Genomic DNA, 19,547 nt, shown 5'->3' with positions numbered 1-19,547 from the left:
CCTTGGCTATTCACTTGTTTTGTTTTTGGGATAATTCATTTATTTATTAAAATTGTCACAGTTTAGCAGGATAAACGGAGGCAGATATGGTGCTTATAGAATGTAATATAACAAGACAGCCTTAAACCATGCACAGTACTAATGGGGGGCTGAAATTATGTACTCTTGAGTAAAGAAGAATAGATTTAATAAGATTGCAGCCTCCCAGCTGGTGGATAGAGCTGCACAGAGATAGAGATAGAGACAAGGAGGCAGGCCTCTCTGAGCACCGTGCAGTGGTGTCCTGTTCTCCCTCCCAGGAGGCTGTCTGCAAGGTGCGGTCTGCTTGTCACTGGGGGACAGCCTGAACACCTGCTCCCCACATTACAGCAAGACTTAACACGACCAGGCCAAAAAAAAAGAAAAAAAGCAGACAGCCTGGGGACTTAATGTGAGAAGGGTAATTCATTTCATCTATTCACAGGATAGAAACTCCGCATTTTAAGCCTATGTTGTAAAATAACACATGTAGAAACAGATCTTTTTGGTAGTAAGATAAAAAGGTGTTGCAATGCCAGTTCATACCAGGTCTTTACAAATAAACATGAATTCTACATCAAGCATTTAGACTATATGGTGGATTACATTGTTTTCAATTCCTTTGGGTTTTGAGAATGGAGTCCTATTGTTACAAGGTCATTGCGTATAATACTCTTGTGGTACACGCCTTTTCAAGGCAAAGCAAAGATGTCTTAAAAGGGCATTTTCCTTTAAGATTATTTTATTTAGAATTAAGTGGATTGATGCCTCAGTACTTTCTTTGATTAGCTGGCATCCTTTAAAGTTGCGTTGGTTTTTAGTTTTATCACTGCTAGCTGCCTGTCTCTTATCATAGATGGTTTTTGACAATACCCAAGCTGGTGCTTAAATTATCCTTTGTAATCCTGTTTAGCTCGCTTGACTTAACTAATAGTTTTGTATTTTTTAATCTTTTTTTATTGCATATATACTTATATATAAAATGGTTGTTTTGTGTTATTTAGTGCAATTGTATTATCTCAGTGTTGACTATTATTAAAATATTCTTTGTAATTGCTGCATTTTTCCTTCAAATTTAGCAACGTCCTTTTTTCTTCTTTCCCCACAAAAAGTTAAGTTTGCTTAGAACTGTAGCGATCAGAGGAGTAGCCAGCCTTCATTTGCTGGATATAGTTTTGAAGTTAGATTTAGAAATGTTTAAAAAAAAATTGTTAAATTTATTGTACTAGATTTGAGAACCTCAATATGATGTGTTTCTATTATTTGTTACTTATGGCAAAACAATATTAATTTCATTTTGTTTATTTTTACTAAACTGAACTCTGACAGAAACTGATTACCAATTGTTCAAAAAAACTCAAGCTAGTCAAATGGCTGATAAGGAAAAAAAATAAGTGTATCGTTTTTACAAAGTTTTCAACATAACTGTGCAGAATATTTGTGCTTTGGCCTTACTTGAAAACATTAGGATTAAAGATCTTTCAGATTCATTTTTAATTATTCATTTATTTTTAAGTCATGTATTCATTTACAGTTTCATACAATAAAAAAATAAGATGTAGAAATGGTGTAGAGAATATTTAATTGCTATTTTCTCCAATCTGCAATCCCACATGGCTCTAAAGTTGATTATTTAGAGGTGCGTATTTATTATTTACAGGGGGTATCTGTTGGGGGGGAAACAACACAAAGCTTTTTGCCTGTTGGAATGTATTTAGCTGGCAGATTAATCATTCAGAGACTCTTTAATATGGAAGTAAGAAGATCTAGTGGTATTTAATGTGTCTGTAAGGCTGATAGCAATACAAAGAAAAAAGATTTATAGTTGTGAAGAATTTGGATTTGGTGAGTTCTCTCGGTGCTCATATCACTTCTTCATGCTGTACTCCTGTTGAGAGTGTGTGTATGGAGTTAATATAGTAGACATGGGACAGAAGGGTAGCCCGTGTGTCTGTCTGAATTATTCAGAAAGTAACAGTGTTGACAAAGAACATTTTTTTCATGCTATAAGGGGATAGAGTCCCCCTCCCCCTCTCATCAAAAAAGTGCCAGGAAAAACAAAGATGGTAATTAAGCCATTCACTGTAATTTACTATGAATGGGGTCACTTTGAGACCAGGTGTGAATTTGTTTATAGTAGTCTACATGTGATCTGTAGACTACTCTGTTTTTTGGTTTGTTTTTTTTGCTTCATTTACAGATGCTCCACAAACTGGTCCTGATGTCTCCTGGGAATTATATTTCCATCTGTCACAGGGGCCGATGGACTAAAGCAACTACAACTGTGGTTTCAATTTGGGTTTGATTGCTATCCATGTGGAGCTTGCACATTGCCCCTAACTTTGGGAGAGCTTTCCCAGTGTACACCACATCCCAAATACACATATTTCAGTTAAGTGGAAGCTCTAGATTGGTCCTGTATTTATGTGAACATTACGTGTATTCTGTAATGAATGGACCCCACATTCAGTTTAGCCTGGTATTGCTGGGGTTGGATCCAGCTCTGTGTGAATCTGTAATAGATAAATAAAAACAGGTTCATAAAATTTTTTAATGGATGACATGCTTACTTCTAGTCCTATGTGCATCTCTGTATTTGATGTAGTAAGCCTCATGCTAGTTTATAGCATGAAAGCTTTGCATCTGTTGGCTTATTCATTGCAAGAAGTTTACTGTGTGTCTACACAGCTTGTTATAGCCAGCCATGTAACTGAAAAAATCTGAGCCAGGCAGATGGACCATTTGGCTGGTAATATTAAAGTGTACACTACACTCTGGGCGGCACAGTGCCGTAGTGGTAGCGCTGCTGCCTCGCAGTTAGGAGACCTGGGTTCACTTCCCGAGTCCTCCCTTCATGGAGTTTGCATGTTCTCCCCGTGTCTGCGTGGGTTTCTTCCGGGTGCTCCAGTTTCCTCTAACAGTCCAAAGACATGCAGGTTAGGTGCATTGGCGATCTTAAATTGTCCCTAGTGTGTGCTTGGTATGTGAGTGTGTGCCCTGCGGTGGACTGGTGCCCTGCCCGGGGTTTGTTTCCTGCCTTGCACTCCAGCAGACCTCCGTGACCCTGTAGTTAGGATATAGTGGGTTGGATAATGGATGGATGAATGGACACTACACTCTGCACTGTTGAATTACCCATTTTTACTGATTTTTTTTTTTTTTTTGTAAAAGTTCTCCAAATGTAAGTATAATTGTATCAGTTCAGAAAAAACAGAACCCATTTCTCAATCGCTTCTATGTATCATATGTGTATATACAACTCAGAGATTTTTTTCATTTATAACTGACTTCAAATAGGAAAGAGATTTTACCAACTGCGAGTAACACCCATTTTATCATATGTACTGTAATTTGGTTTCTTTCAACATACACTTCTGTGTTTTAGTTGCTTTGTAAGTAATGTCCTGTGCAGTCTTTTGTTTCCTTTATATTGGCTTACAGAAAAATTTGCACTTTATCAATGCTAATTTGATGTCTACAGCATATATACACATTATAGATTGTTTTTATTTTTGTCTAAATCTGAAAGCTCAAACTAAATTTTATAATGGTGGATGTTAAGTCATGCAAGCTGTGAGTTTTCTTTTGCAATGCTTGGGATTTCACAACTGCACAAAGTTGCCTTAATCAGATATAATGTTAGATAACTGGCCTTCTAGTGTTTCAATGAATTATAATTAATTGCATGATAAATCCTAATGTCTGTGTGTGTTTTTCTCCCACACCGTAATGACATGGAAGTTGGTTTAACTTGCAACCTTGAGCATAAATGAGTTAGCTATTATTAAGTGAAACTATTAAGCTAAGCTATCCATTCCCTGTTCAGTTTATGTCAACTGATGTCAACTGGACCCAGGAAAGAGCAATACACATCTTTAGCTGAGCCAGCAGACAATGCTTTTTAATCACAGTTATCCCAATCACTCCTCAGATATGCTCTTCATAGTAGGTCGGTGATAAAGCTGGAAATTTTCTTTTATTTTGGACTCTCAAACCCACTTTCATACTCTTTCTGTCCCCTTTCCAAAGTTATTTAATGACTGTTGTTGATACTGACACTACACTCTTGAGCTTTGAACTTCTTGATCTGTTTGCATGCATAATCTAGGTTATTCAGGACAGTCTGGAGATGGAGGACTTTAACCTGTGACATTGGGCAAATGTTGGTTTATAGTTTTCTAGGATCATTATTGATAGGGCAAGGGACATTTTTAACATAAGGATTTCATAAATAATGTGAGCTATAGATGACTCAAAAGAAGATTTAGGCTATATCTTGGATGCTGGATGCTTTAAACAGGCAGTTTTTGAAAAGAAATTGCTTAAGGAAGCTAAACCCATCATATAATTTTTCTCTCTATACCTTTATCATCCCCTCTTTTCTGGGTTATAGGCCACCCTCCAGAATTATCCAGGCATCTCGGTCCTGAGCCAGTCGCGCCAGTTATCCCCAGGTGTACCCCATCCTCTTAGCATCTGCCTCCATGTCATGCTGCCAAGAATTTCCTCTTTCCCTGGGGTTTCCATGTAATGGCTTGTCTGGTGATACCAGAAGCTGGTTTGCAGATGGTGTTGCCTGTCCACCCCCATTGTCTCCAGGGAATCTCTTCCTTCATTGGCTATTGTCAGGTTCATTACCACGGTGCTTGGTTACTGATGGTATTAGGCCAGCATATCTGGAGCATCTTTCTTACACAAGTTTTGAAAAAAGTCTGGGTTTTCTTAGTGGTGATAACAGCAGTCCTCTATGTCTCTTCTCAGTAGAGTAGGACTGACTTTATGCTGGTATTGAGGAGCTTGATTTTAACTGTGAAAGACAGGTCCCTTGAGCCCCAAATGTTTCTTAGTTGAAGGAAAGCTTCCCTGTCCTTTCCAATCCTGACTATGATATCCATGTCTGTGTGTCTATGACGCTGTTTGGGCAGGTGAAGCTCTCCTGTAGCGCTTCACTTTCCAGCATGTTCTGGGAGTGTTGACAGCCTTTACCCTGAACACATGCTCTTCCCACTGTGGATATTGAGTTCCAGTTGAGCTGATTTACCTGCAGCAATGCTGGTCTTTTCCTAAATCTGTTGGTGGGTGTGAGAAAGAAGGGCCAGGTCACCTGCAAGTCTTAATTCATCCAGCTGAATCCAGGGTGTCCACTGGATGTCATTTAGCTTTTGCATTGTGGATGTCTTCATGACCCAGTTTGTGATAATGCTGTTATTTTTTTTTCTGCATCCTGTAGTATTTCAGCAGCTTCCAAAGGGTTTCCTTGTCCTTGGTCTCAAATACCTTTTCATAATCAATGAAATTCACATACAGGGGTGAGTTCAACTTCATCAACTTCTCTAAAATAACATGCAGTGTTGCTGTTTTATCAATACAAGATCTATCTTTGCAGAAACCAGCTTGCTGATCCAAGAGGTGGGTTTGGGGGGTTTGGATCAATGGTGTCCTTATTCATGGGAATCCTATTAAACACGTTGCCCAAGATGGACAAGAGCATTATGCTTCTACTTTGAGCAAGAATTGTACTACAAGATACAAGTTTAAAAACAGTTTAAGGCAAACAGACTGTTTGCAGAAGAGGAGGAGGTTGGAAGCATGTGCTGATAGTGTGCTGCCGCCCCAGCCACACAACGAACCACCTGGATTGGGACCAGAGTGCAGCAGGTGACACCTTCAGCACCATACTGGTGAGGGTTTTTTTTTTTTTCCTCCAGTGGCCAGAGTGCCAATACTGCCATCAACCCCCACGTTTTTCCTGTAAGTTGGAGGACCCGCTTGCAGGGCTGGATGCAGGTTAATGTCATACCCAGGATGAAGCAATTGCAGATTAAGGGCTTTACTCAAGGGCCCAGCAGAGTAGAGTCACTTCTGGCATTTACTGGATTCAAACTGGCAACCTTTCCGATTGCCAGCGCAGATCCCTAACTCCAGAGCCAAAGGAGTAAGGCAAAAAAATTGTCTGAAAATATAGGCTAAAATGAACAAATCCAAAAGTTCAAATAGAGAACACAAAATTAGGAATGCTAATTTAAAAAGCTTGGTTAAATATGAGTCATAAGCCTTAGGCTACTGCGGAACAACTAGCATGACATGACAATAGCAAATGGCAGGAGTGGCAGGGACAAATTAAATGGTCTAACAATGATATGTTGAAATGCAGAGCGGTGTATTTTGCTGATAATTTAAGGTTTCATGTGAGGACATGGCTTCCTCTTTACAACCATAATTCAATAAAATGTCCATAGCACTTCAATAACTGCGCCAATCCATTAGTCAGTCTAATGATCTGCCTCTACCGTCATCTGAAAGCAAAGTGCCACTTTAATTCCTTGGGGTGATGGTTCCACCCTTGCCTATAGGGAACAAGTCATTCTTTAGAGAAAGAGAACATTGACTTTTCCAGTGCCTATTGTTTGCATTTAAAATACAAATATGATAGTAACTCTGGGCACACAATCCTCAGTGGATAATGTCAAATCACAGACTTGATGTTGTATCTGTGTTGCCAGTGCCTATTGTTTGCATTTAAAATACAAATATGATAGTAACTCTTGGCACACAATCCTCAGTGGATAATGTCAAATCACAGACTTGATGTTGTATCTGTGTAAGCTTCAAATGACAGGAGACAGAATGCAGCCATGGCTTAGACTATAGTCTTTTAACGAAATTCAGTGTAACTCCTGTGTGACTACAGGTCATGTAATAGGTGCACTTGAATCCCACACTCTCATAATACCTGTTATGTTGCTGCAAGCCGACTTCCCTTCTGGTGCTGCACCTAGTCTTTCTCTGCATTGGGCCTCTGGGATTAAAAAGGCACAGAGGATTTTTGGCAACATCAAGACAAGTCTCTTATGGCCTTGTTGAAAGTTAAATTTGATAATATGAGATGAATAACGGTATGACACAGAGCCTACATCTGAAATGAAATGATTAGTGCTCAAACTGAACAAAAGGAGCATGAGAGGATGCAGTCAGGACCGGGCTAAAAACTACTCCAGTTGCATTGAGAGTCTAACCCAGCAATTTGAGTGGATAGTGGTGCTGTACATTACTTCCATTAAGATGACAGTTTCACTAAACCTATAAATATTACATAGCATAAAGCCAACAAACATTGAGGCATTATGTGTATGTTACATTTGAATTTCTTGGTTTATTTAGAAGTATGTGTGGTGGTACATTTTGTACTCAGTCTTTACTTCAAGAAGCATTACAGTTCTCATTAGTTATTTTAATTTTGATGTGTAGTTATCCAAGTGATATAAAAGCACATTTGGTTTGGTTTAAGAAAGATTCCCTTATTTAGCTTAAGTGTTTTTTCTTCTATTTTTTTTATCCTTTAGATTATGAGAATTTTTTTGGTTTTCTTTCTTAAGCATTTGAATTGACAGACTCCAGAAACAAATACTGTTGACTGCCAAGGCTCAGTTAGTGCATTTAATCTGTTTTAGACAATCCTATCCATTGTTCCAACTGTTATTTGTATATTAAATGATTCATTTCTTCTTTCACTTTCCAGTATTTTTTTTTTTTGCCACTAATAATAATTGTGATCATAACAGTATCTATCTATAGGATACACTTGGACCCTTACTCCTAATCTACAAGTAAGGTGAGTTTCATCTCCTTATCTTGCACCAGTGATGCCTATCCATGATAGGGCAAACCGCCTCACACTGGACTAATTTTGAGTTACAAATTATCCAAGTATGCATTATCTTAGGGTTGTATAAGGAAAACAAGGTAAACCTCCATAAGAAGAAGTGGTATGAAGTAGTATAGATTTTAAGATGGACTTTTTAAAAGAACAGATTTTCACTTTGCTTTTATTTCAGTCTCTTTTCATGCCACTTTCCATGAGTGAAGGTGGACAAATACAACACCCAAACCAAACTCAGTTGCAGGGTATCATACACTCCCAAGTACGAGCCGTGAAAATAACTTTTTGGAATGAAAAAGATGCTTCAACCATGATGACTTAAAGGCTTTCTTTTTGACCAAAGCAAGTGTACTTGAGAGTAGCAGTTGAGATTTGCACAAAAATGAATTTGTTGATCAGCTGCAATATAGATCTTTTTCAGGCCTACATAAGATCCCAGATTTTTGGGGAAAAAGTACTTAAGATTTGTGACGCTCAAAGCTCAGAAAATTGTGTTTTCCATCACTTTCAATGTGAATGAGCTCACAATTAGCAAAGAAAGTGTCTGTATAGCCAATAAACAGGCCACTCTATGAACATCATAAGAATTGCCTTAAACCGTCCTGAAATATAAATGAGTTTTGAAAGGTAAAAGAATCTCATAAAGGAATTCACATATGTTCAATTTATGATTGGTCTTCTCTTTGTTTCTGAAAGAAACTAAAAAGTATAGCTAATATCTGTGTTGCTAAGAACTAACTAAAAACCAAAGAGAGGACAACTGTGGTTATTCATTAAACTTTATTATTTGGAATTTTAAGAGTCTCAATAAACTAAAAAGAGAAAAGGGTAACCACAGTGTTATCACATCTTAGTTCACTGACCTTAGGTGTACTGAAGCTTTCCTCCAGTGGATGCATTTAAACATTAACAATCGACTTAGAGTTGAGTATTTTAGATTTTAATTGATATTTAATTTCATTATTGCCATTAAACCAATGAAGTAGGAGTACTGTATCTCTAGATCTATAAAGCACAGCTTTACAGCTTTCTATTTCAAGTTACCCACACGAAATTTGTTACACAGGTACTTCTCACCATAAGGTAGGTTTTTGACATGTAATGTTTGGCTTTTGGACAGCTTGGGGTTAAAGTGAGTGACATGAAACACTACAGTGTGATCTAATCAAGAGAGAGAAGCCAAACTATACAGGTTTCAATGAAAGTGTAATAAGTAGTACATTTCCATTTCAGTCTGGAAATTTGCACTTAGTTCTCACCAATTACATTAAACTTTTTCTTGAATTAAGTATTTCCATGACTATTTTTGTTGTGGTCACACACCAGCCTTTATAATTGTCAAAAATATGATAATATTTGAATTAAGTACATCTAAAGGTTGTATACTATTCCAACTAATGATGGTGTTTTTTTTTTGTACAGCTTATAGGAAAAATCATAACATTCAATTCACTAAATTGTACCCAATATTTCTGATTTGAAGTGATGAATTATGGCACACAAAACCCATAGAGTTTTGATTTTTAGTGTGTTTTTTTTTTTTAAATAATGGACATATGGCATTGCAACATTTGCCTGTTTGCGTGTTCATGCAACATCTGTGGAAATAATGAACCAATGTCTTAATCCACTTTACTTTTTGATAAAGACATAATTTAAAAATTTTTTTTTTTCTTTAATTATAAGCCAAATTAATTCATAATGCGTTCACGGAGTTTGGGAGAACACCATCTAGATCAGTGGTCCTCAAGTTTATTGCTGGGTTACACTGTGATTGTAAGTTTTCCTCACAATTGGACTTTGTGTTTAATTGGACCTTGTTATTCCTGGTTTTTACATTTTGGTGCCAATCCAGAAATTGCAAAAGTAAATTTGATACATTTTAACTGAAATGTAGCAAGCATTTATTTGTTACTTGGAGATAATATAGTGTTTTTAATCTTGCTTTTTTTCAGATTTTTTTCATTATTATTACATGACTTTCATTCTACTTTTCCTGGTGTTCTGGTTATTTAAGCCATTATTTACTAATGAGCATTTTAGTAAGTATGATGCTGATGTAGGTACAGCCTTTCAGTGTTGTTTTGGTGTCCACTCCAGTTGTTGTTAATTGTTACTCTTGATAAACAATTAATGGAGCAAACACCACCAAAAAGGGTGAATTAATAGTAAAATGACAAATAAGGGTTAAGAAATTAAAGCTATGTCAGAATTACAGAACAGTATGCAGTAAGTTAATCACGATCAAGTAAATCATGTGTTTTTGTTATGCTGCCTGGTTATGACTGAGATTTTATAGGTCAGAAAGATGGAAGTTTCAAGTAAGATAGTTATACTCACTAATCATGGTGCCTAAGTGTGTTGACGTGTTGCATGTTGATGAGTATGTGCAAGTAAGAATACAGAACTCCATACATGTGATCCGATATATATTTGAGGGTGCTAGCAAGTGCGAGGTCATTGATTTTTTTTTTTTTTTCGTATTGTCCATTTATTCATGTCAGGACAACAAATGAGTGCCGTGTTTGCGTTCAAGCTGGTGGTGCGTATACTTAACACGAGAATCCCGTTTTATTTGGAAAACTAACTTTTTGCATTTCTTTTTTCTTAAGCTAAAATTGTGACGGTATAAAAGTGGGAGTGCCGTTTGAAAAAAATTGTTTTTTCAACGTAGGCGAGGTTATCTTCCTAGCAGAAAGACACTACCTTCCCAACCATAATGCTGTCTTCGTTTCACAGCTGCTCCATTGCCGCCTTCCATTGTTTATCAGCCGCCTGGGTGCTGATAGGCCAAGTCGCCCGACTACTACTTCGCTATTGGCTTGTCTCCGTGAAGTTGTGATCGTTTTGCATACAGAACTCCTCCCATTTACTAGAATCTTAAAACGCCAAAAAAAGAAAAAAAATCCCATCCCACACACATGGGTTTGTAGTGGTGCATCTGGTACATGAATGAAACACTGAAGCTCTTACGAGGTTTATTCTCTTATTAGATACTGTAAAAATCAACAACAAACAGGTAAGTCAACGTGAATTGCTGCACCTTTAGTTCTGCGGATATGTTGCATGGTTTGCGCCGCTCATTGAGATGGTGGGGGCGGCTTTTCTCGGTTTGTTTTCCTTTTTTTTAACCTAAGGCGCCATTTTCAGACGTGCATCACCTAAACACCTGCATCTCACTCAAAACAAAAAAAACGAAATTTCTCCCTTTGAATCGATCGTTTGTTCCATTTCGCAGAAAATGTAAAAGTCGGTCGAATTTGACTATTCGTTTTTAATGAAAGAGATCCGTTTTGTAAAAAAAAAAAAAAAAACGAGGCAAACCGTGTTTCCTAATGCAAAATTTCGATTTCGCACTGCGTGTTGAAGGGGAGGGCTTGGGGGACGAAAATGGCTCACGTATCCAGTTGCTTCGGGATGTCATTTTTGTTTTATTTATTTCTTTATTTCTTTTTACTTTTTTGACCCCTTTTATTCTCAATAGTGTGCAGTGCAGATCTGGTCAAGTTGCGAGTTTAACGTATGTGTTTACTGAACGAATGCCTTTGATATGAGTTGACGTAAAAGAAGACAATGCAATTTAATGATTATGATGTTTGCATCAAAATCTGAGCAGGAATCCGGAGCACCTTGTGAAAGATCAAAAATCATTAATACAACAACACTTTAATACTGCAGTCCGACAAATCTGACGGAGGTGTTCGCAGGCACGAGGCAACAGTTCATTTTGTTAGTGTTGTCGAGCGGCAGACAAGAAACAGATCGGTAATGTGGAATCGTGCAGCGTCGAAAAACTTTTTTTCCTGCACTTTGATGAGTCTTTTCATTGAAGGCTTTGCTGTCCAGAGAGAAAAGCCCTAAAAACTTTGCGTAAATACGCATTTTTATTTTTGATAAAATGACCAGAAGCCTGTACAAATTAGATACTGACCCTTTTGTTCTTGCTGTGATAGTCTTTGGATGTTGTTTTGATGTATTTTTATCTTAGGCTTCCTGTTATTCGCTAGCTTGAAGCAGGTGTTGTTTACTTGAATGATACAAAACTGTCTTGTACATTTCTGACTTAATTTTACTATTTTATTTATACTTGGTACAGAGAGTTCTGTTTTAATCTTTCTTGCCATTAATAAATATTGGGTACCAATCTTCTTTTGCAGGTTCAATAGTCGAATCATGCTTCCATTCAGATGTGTACAGTACAATCAAAATTCTGCACTCCTGGCTTTCATTTAAAATTGGGACAGAGCACATTGTTTAGTCCCTTTGATCACTTGCTATAAGGAAGTGGTAATTTTAGAAAATTATTAATCCAGGTTTGCCTGTGCAGTTCAAGACTTTGGTAGAGTTCTGTTTAGAGCATATGTCTAATCCTTGTTTGGATTGGGAGCAGAGATAAAATAAGTGCCATTCTGATGAAAGAAGTAATTGGGCTGCTTCAGTTACACTAGAAAATCTGTTGACTTGATTTTTGACTGACTTGCATCATAACAAAGTTCAGTGAAGCAGTACCAGAGTATGCTGCTCAGTTTTTATCAAATCGCTATATCCTCACTCGTGCCCAGTAATCACGGGGCCTGATCTGTAATTGCACTACATGCTATTCTAAAGATGAGGCAAAGAATGAAATTTTGCACTGTAATTGGGGTAATGCACCAGTTTATTGCCCCATGCATCGCTTATATATACTAGCGGTAAATAGATTGTCCTTGATTAGGTGTTACTTAGGGAATGCTAAAAAATTCCCTTGGTTTAAGGGGAAATACACTACTATACATGCCATTGCAATGTTATATCTGTGTTTTACAGATATTAAACACCTGCACAATAAATTACGAAAATTGTGGATGTGTAGTGAAAAGAACACTTTATCAGAAGCCAGCAGAAAATAACATGTATGTGATGTTACCTAATACTCTTGAATTATGTAATAGTTTTTTTATATTCATTCGTGAAAAGGCCGTTCTGATAGTTTGAAATTTGAACTAGTCTCTTTAGAGATTGTTTTATTTGTTAGTAACATATGGAAGGAAAGTTTGATATTAGTATGCTAAGTATTATGTTTTTCAAATTGTTAAATTATTTTATTAAGTATGATCTAAGTGGTGTTAAATGTATAAAACCTGCAATTAACAATTTCAGCTGGTTGTTAGGCTCTTTTGTCATTATTTGTAGGTGAATTTTTTTTTCCCACCATATGTAGTTTTTTTGGTGTTCTGGGCACAATACAATATCTTCATACATGGTGCTTATATGCAGTGCAAAATATACATGAAGGTTACAAATGTGTGCTTAAGCACAATTTTGCAATGGATTTTCATTCCTCCATGTCCTGGTGCTAACAGGATAGACTGTCATTAAGCGCATTCCCATCACAGGAACTTTTTTTTTTTTTTAGGAAAGAGAGACTTATAAGAACTCTGGAACATTTGTAGAATTCTCACCACAGGAATTCGGGCTATTTGTAGTTCATGATACAGTTTTTAGCTCCTACTCCATAATATGTACTTTTCATTCAATCAGGTACTATTGTGGGTGGGGCTTGGGTGATGCATTGTGCTGATTGGATAAACACAAACACTGGCACCATTATAGAAATCTGTTAGTATTTTGGACTTTGGAGATTAGTGGAATGCCACATATTGCACTGCATCACTCTTCATAGCTGCATCCCTGGTGCACCACATCATGCACATCATGCACCACCATCGAAGCAGTTAGTGGGGGGGGGGGTGGGAGAAGACCCCTGTGAACTTCCAAATGTGCCTCACTTTGCACTGCATCACTCTTCTTTGCACGTCACATATTTTGTGTAAAGATTACGGTTCCTGTTGTGTGGTAGGAACACAACACACAAGTGTGCCAGGACCTACATTGTACAGGAATTCATTGGTTCCTGAAAACAAAGTTCCTTCAGTGTGAAAATGCATATATTGTATATTGTAGGGCAGAGTGGTGGCTCTGAGGCTAAGGATCTGCGCTGGTATCCCGAAGGTTGTCGGTTCGAATCCCTGTCACTGCCAAAAGAGATCCTACTCTGCTGGGCCCCTGAGCAAGACCCTTAACCTCCAATTGCTCCAGAGGTGCTGTACAATGGCTGACCCTGCGCTCTGACCCCAAAGGGTATGCAAAAACTAACAAATTACTAATACAAGAAATTGTATAAGGCGAAATAAAGAACAAAAACAACAACAAAAAAAACAAACAATATTGTTACAACTCCAAGGAGTTTTGATACTTAACCCCTTGCTGCCCATTTAAATTTGCACCTTCTCCCAGTGCTTGTGTGGGGTTTCTCGGAGTAGCCAAGTTTCTGATATATGTCAGTACATGTATGCTGGGTTAATAGGTGGTGAACTGTATCTTATATGTGATATTGCTGAAATACTTTCTGGCTCCATGGCAAATGTCAATTTATAGTAGTTAATGATAGTTGGATTAATGAGGTGTGGAGTTTGCTAAATAATTCCTTTCAGTGTTCATTGTCCTGAGTTCTGACAGAACGTTTTCTTGAATTGAAGTTAAAGGTTTATGCAAAATGTTTGAGTAGTGTATTTGAGTAAGTTGTGGCTGGTTAAGTTAAAGCATGTGAATGTGTAGAGTTTTATTGTGGTTTTGGGGAGGAGGGGCCGGGAAGACTCCACAGTTAATAGCATGTGAGTGAAGGTGGTGAGTCACTTGGAAAAGGGAAACTGTCAGAGGTAGTTTTGAGATCACATTCATGGTGAGCTTAAAGATGCATCATGAATGATATGAAACAATTGTATTTGTTACTGAATATTTACCAGACTGTAGAAACTAAAGCAGCTGCTTTTGAGGGCATCTTATAAATCGGGACCAGTAGAGGTCATGGCCGTTAAGTCATTGATGGTTATTATTTTTATCTTTTTTTTTTTTTTTTATATATACTGCTTTTGTCTTACACTGCAGAAAGACACTGTAGAGCATGTGTCTTGTTTCCCACGTTTTACTAAATGTTACTTGGTAACAATTAGACCATTGTAATTTTTTGCACTTCTTTATTATAACCAATTTAAATATTTATGATTCATAAAGTAGATTTTTTTGTTTTCTTTAGCTGTAGTGTAACTGCAGTAGTTCTCCCCCTAAACACCTCATTTCCAGCTATTCTGTTAAAGCAATATTCTACCCAAAAATATAAAAATATATTTTTTATATGTTATTTATGCTGTGTGTTTTGTAGTGATGACAGTCAAATTTTTAATCTTGTATTTTAATGGTATGGACATAAAGTTTATGATCTAATGCAAGCCAATGGTAGGCACAAAGGAAATTGATATGAAAAGCATCTGGAGATATTGGGCGTCTCATATTGCTGGTGTTGGTCATCCAGTCATTTTTTGCTAAAATATTGTTAAAAATTTGGCCAGTGAATAAAGGGAGAGGAATCTTCAATAACCCTCCAGCCTGTCTGCAGTTTTAAAGCACAAAGTTTTCATAAGGTTTTTCTCTTTTGCATGGCAGTCTTTGTCTTTAACTTAATATTACTTTTTTACTTTTGAAGTTTAAGATTGGTTCAGTTTTACGCTATATTTTACTGAGATGGACTGATTTAGTGATGAGAACACACACCCAAGCTTCAAAGTACTGTTAGCTAGGATAATGTATTTATGGTGCTCTTCATTACTAAACAAATGACATATTTTGAAGTGAAAAGTTAGAAGTTTTGGCACAGCATTGTAAATATCTTTACAATATGAAGTGGTAGAAATAGTTGTTTGACTAATTAGAAAGGAGGCATTGCAATTAACTGTAAATGAATATCAAGCAGTATCACACTTTTGTTTTGCAGTTTTTACACTTTAACTCCAGTTTGGGTTAACTGTCCTAAAATCAATATGGTGGCATTTATACTACAGTTACAACCCAGGTTCAAAAAGGTCTCTTACATCCCAGGTTGGTGTGCTAATGCTAATGACGTTATTCTGTCTTTCTTTAAGATGACCTTTGTTAGAATCCTTTTGAAAGTTTGGTTTGTATTTGAAATAACGTGTGCATTGGCAGTGCTTCGTTTTCCACTGTCAAATATTATATGTAATTTATTATTTCCTATCAGTTCAGAACTAATGGTCATGTGCTAGTGAAAGGGTGTAGTGAATTTCTGCATGACAGTAGATGTGGTATCTAAAATGCGGTGTGTTGCATGTTATTTGCTTATTACTGTTGTTATAGTATATTCTGCTTAATTCCTGTATGAATTGTCTTGTAAATATACTACGGAGAAAAAAAGGTTCTGCTTTGCTTCTACATTACCTGCTATTGCTCCTTAGATGTTCTGCCACTGCTTTGTAAGCATATAGTCTTGTCGATAACAGTAGCTATATATAGTAAGTTAAGCCTCTATGAAAACTGAGTACAGTATTATGACGTTCAGTGAATGACGTGAGTACAAGGGTAGGGGTGGGGGCGGTTTAGCCCTGCTTTTGATTCATCCCCCCTGGTCTTTCTACAGCATATAATAAGTGCATTTCTGGTCCACACTGGAGGTCTTGATTGTCAATGTATGTAGGAATGGTATGCTCTTGATTGCGTGTGCTCCTTTGACTTGTTTCATTGTGGAGGGGGCCTTGCTGTGATCCTCTTAGGAGATGCAGAGAATTAAAACTGGAGCAGCTAAATGGAATATCAGCAACGCCATTTAAACTGCTGTCCAAGATAAGAGATTAAAGCTTGATGTTTTGCTTTATCTGTGTGATTGGAACACATCAGACAACTGGGTCTGTCCAGTCAATGCCCAGGACAACTCTATTCCCATATACCTTATTCCACTTTTTATTTATGTTCATGTTCTTTTAATTAAAACATGTAGAACAAATTAATTTTCTTACAGTTGAACAGAAGTAATATCAGTGTTACATGCATAGTTTAGTAAACCTGATTGATTTTTATTTTTTTTCCCCTCATTCCGTGGTTATGGAATATGCCTTACATTTTGAAATTAAGTATAGCAGTTTGTCCAGTGGCTTATCAAAATTAAGTATATGAAAGAAATATTTTGTTGTTAAAATAACAAAGATCAGTTAGATGTGATCTTTTTGTCTGCAGTCTAAATTGTTACTGTTATCTGTATTTGTATCTGTCTGTGGATAAAGAGGTGAACAAGATCTCTTTTTTTATCTAAGTGAACTGGTGCCCTTTTTGTAAAATTGATTTATTAATCATGTGAGCCAAATCACCTGCCTTGACAGAAAGAATGCAAAGCATTGAATAATTGCACTTTAGATTAAAATTTAAAAGTCTCTTAGTTCTTGTACAAGTATATCTGCATTATGGAATTTTTGTTCTGAAGAAGGTAAAGCTACACTGAAAGTAGCAATAAATAATAAACTTCTCCATAGATGCTTGTGTTTGTGCATATCTGTGTACCAACTGTGAAAAGCTTGTTTAGTAAGTCTTTGGCAGTGTGTTACTGAGGACACTTACATTTGAGCAATTTAGTAGCTAGCTACCTTTTTTACGTGTTTTTATTTTGTGTGTTGTAATAATTAATGTGTTATTTAATTTACTTACGTTTTTACTACTAAAAGGTGTACAATATTTACAGCAGATATGTGCATTTGGCAAACAAATTTTTCAATTTCTGGTTACATGCCTCATTTTTAGAAAGTATAATCAAGATCTTTTTTAAAACTTTTTTTTTTCCCCCAGCAATTCAGTATGGCAGGTCTTTTACAACCATATATTTGGTCTCTGTCTGTTGTGTTTTTGGTATTCTAACTCTGGTTTGAGTGTTCTACCCTCCAGTCTGGAAACAAATTACAGAGATTAGTTGGCAAATTTATTGATTCATGGATGCACAGTTTGTAGTATATTTACATTTTTTTATATCATTGTGATTATCCAACCTTTAATTTTCTGAACACCTTTATTCCATGGTAGAGCCACTGGGTAATCCAGTATCTTCCTGTTCTGTTTTTTATTTTGCACTTTACCACTCTGAATAATTTAAGAACTTAAAATATGGCTATGAATAATACCATGTTACCATAATTACCATATGGGTAATCTTGGCCAGTCACATCTGTTTATTTTTTTCTGATTTTTAGTCTATGTTTATGTTTAGGTTCACAATGAAGGTCCAGGGTTTTTAAAGTAAATATTAAATACTGAATATGCCTAATATATTGTATAGAGTTGTTTTACTTGCCGTCATTTGCTCCATTTCTGCCCCATCCAATTTCAGTAATCATTCATTTAATTAAAGGTGATTTAGCCTGGGTTTACATGGTTGGTTGGTTTGTTTGTTTGTTTGTTTGTTTGTAGTGCACCAATATTAAAAGGAAGCTATCATTTTGAATGTCTATTTGACAGCTTTGAATTAAAAGTCAATGCTGTAAATGTAATAGCTGGAGTGAAGATGTGAGTAAAAACGTGAACATTTACCCAATTTGAAGATTAAAACTGTTTAGGATATACAGTGCATCCGGAAAGTATTCACAGCACATCACTTTTTCCACATTTTGTTATGTTACAGCCTTATTCCAGAATGGATTAAATTCATTTTTTTCCTCAGAATTCTACACACAACACCCCATAATGATGACAACGTGAAAAAAGTTTACTTGAGGTTTTTGCAAATTTATTAAAAATAAAAAAACTGAGAAATCACATGTACATAAGTATTCACAGCCTTTGCTCAATACTTTGTCGATGCACCTTTGACAGCAATTACAGCCTCAAGTCTTTTTGAATATGATGCCACAAGCTTGGCACACCTATCCTTGGCCAGTTTCGCCCATTCCTCTTTGCAGCACCTCTCAAGCTCCATCAGGTTGGATGGGAAGCGTCTGTGCACAGCCGTTTTAAGATCTCTCCAGAGATGTTCAATTGGATTCAAGTCTGGGCTCTGGCTGGGCCACTCAAGGACATTCACAGAGTTGTCCTGAAGCCACTCCTTTGATATCTTGGCTGTGTGCTTAGGGTCGTTGTCCTGTTGAAAGATGAACCGTCGCCCCAGTCTGAGGTCAAGAGCACTGTGGATCAGATTTTCATCTAGGATGTCTCTGTACATTACTGCAGTCATCTTTCCCTTTATCATGACTAGTCTCCCAGTCCCTGCCGCTGAAAAACATCCCCACAGCATGATGCTGCCACCACCATGCTTCACTGTAGGGATGGTATTGGCCTGGTGATGAGCGGTGCCAGGTTTCCTCCAAACGTGATGCCTGGCATTCACACCAAAGAGTTCAATCTTTGTCTCATCAGACCAGAGAATTTTCTTTCTCATGGTTTGAGAGTCCTTCAGGTGCCTTTTGGCAAACTCCAGGCGGGCTGCCATGTGCCTTTTACTAAGGAGTGGCTTCCGTCTGGCCACTCTACCATACAGGCCTGATTGGTGGATTGCTGCAGAGATGGTTGTCCTTCTGGAAGGTCCTTCTCTCTCCACAGAGAACCTCTGGAGCTCTGACAGAGTGACCATCGGGTTCTTGGTCACCTCCCTGACTAAGGCCCTTCTCCCCTGATCACTCAGTTTAGATGGCCGGCCAGCTCTAGGAAGAGTCCTGGTGGTTTCGACCTTCTTCCACTTACGGATGATGGAGGCCACTGTGCTCATTGGGACCATCAAAGCAGCAGAATTTTTTCTGTAACCTTCCCCAGATTTGTGCCTCGAGACAATCCTGTCTCGGAGGTTTACAGACAATTCCTTTGACTTCATGCTTGCTTTGTGCTCTGACATGAACTGTCAACTGTGGGACCTTATGTAGACAGGTGTGTGCCTTTCCAAATCATGTCCAATCAACTGAATTTACCACAGGTGGACTCCAATTAAGCTGCAGAAACATCTCAAGGATGATCAGGGGAAACAGGATGCACCTGAGCTCAATTTTGAGCTTCATGGCAAAGGCTGTGA

The 19,547-nt window shown here is 37.3% G+C and overlaps 1 protein-coding gene across 6 annotated transcripts in view; it reads left to right on the top strand.

Moving 5' to 3' along the window:
• epb41a (erythrocyte membrane protein band 4.1a) overlaps positions 1–19,547 on the top strand; it is a 181,378-nt gene that overhangs the window by 28,252 nt on the left and 133,579 nt on the right. For 4 of the 6 annotated variants that reach the window (XR_007933468.1, XM_051918994.1, XM_051918997.1 and 1 more), the window contains exon 1: positions 10,202–10,697. The exons of 1 other annotated variant lie outside the window; for it this stretch is intronic. The gene's annotated coding sequence lies outside the window, so the exon portion shown is untranslated. Of the gene's footprint in view, positions 1–10,201; positions 10,698–19,547 lie in introns of those variants that run through there. One more of the 6 variants, XM_051918995.1, reaches the window with a different exon arrangement.

This window comes from Erpetoichthys calabaricus, chromosome 14 (genome assembly GCF_900747795.2).
Source record: "Erpetoichthys calabaricus chromosome 14, fErpCal1.3, whole genome shotgun sequence".
Taxonomy (NCBI): Eukaryota; Metazoa; Chordata; class Cladistia; order Polypteriformes; family Polypteridae; genus Erpetoichthys; species Erpetoichthys calabaricus.
The sequence above is the reverse complement of the archived record's forward strand: the minus strand, read 5'-3'. Positions and strand labels throughout refer to the sequence as shown.